Genomic DNA, 917 nt, shown 5'->3' on the forward strand with positions numbered 1-917 from the left:
TGTGAATACGGGCGTAAGCCTGTGAATGTAAATTTAGCTTACCTGGTAACATGTAGAGCGACTGAATGTAANGACAGACAGAGTTACTTTCGCATTTATAATATTAGTTGGGATTGGGATTTACGATTTAGGACTTTTGATTTTCAATGTATGTAATGATACTGACATTATTAGACGGCACACTCAATTTTATTAAGTCCCAATCTACTAAAAACCAAAATTTCCAATCGATTGAACTAAATTATGAATAACTTCAAAAACTTTCATTGCCTAAGGCGGGAATCGAACCCACGACCTTTCGCTTGCCAGGCGACTGCTCTTCCATCTGAGCTACTTAGACACTAAAATCTTCCTCTCATCTAAAATGCAGTGCCCGACAGGGTCCATAATTATTGTATCTTACCTTACCAATAACACCTTTTGTAAACATTCATCATCATCATCATCATCATCATCATCATTTCAGCCACAGGACGTCCACTGCTGAACATAGGCCTCCCCCAATGACTTCCACATCGCACGGTTGGTAGCGGCCTGCATCCAGCGCCTTCCCGCTACCTTTATCAGGTCATCGGTCCACCTTGTGGGTGGACGTCCCACGCTGCGTAAACATTATGGAAGCAATAAACTATTGAGTATTGAGGATTAAATTATGTACCTAATTTCAAATTGGCAATGTGAGCGCTTTGGATATAAATCTGTAAGCTCACTTGCATTTCAATTAAATAAATAAATAAAAAGTACTAAAAACTACTAGAAAATTAACATGAAAGAGTTACTTAGTATATCCCTAATTTTTAACTGACCCCTTTGAAAACAAAATTCCTGTTATGTGTTACCATAGGGGTCACTTAAAAATTAGGGATTGATGGTGAAAACGGGGATTAGACACTGAAAACTACTTAATTAAAAACTAA

The 917-nt window shown here is 37.8% G+C and overlaps 1 non-coding gene across 1 annotated transcript; it reads right to left on the reverse strand.

Moving 5' to 3' along the window:
* Window positions 1–267: 267 nt before the first annotated feature.
* On the reverse strand, window positions 268–340 carry TRNAA-GGC (transfer RNA alanine (anticodon GGC)). Its single transcript has one exon. It is a non-coding gene; the product is annotated as a tRNA-Ala (tRNA).
* Window positions 341–917: the final 577 nt, after the last annotated feature.

The sequence above is a fragment of the Ostrinia furnacalis genome, unplaced genomic scaffold (genome assembly GCF_004193835.3).
Source record: "Ostrinia furnacalis isolate ACB-3 unplaced genomic scaffold, ASM419383v2 OfSCF3556, whole genome shotgun sequence".
Classification (NCBI taxonomy): Eukaryota; Metazoa; Arthropoda; class Insecta; order Lepidoptera; family Crambidae; genus Ostrinia; species Ostrinia furnacalis.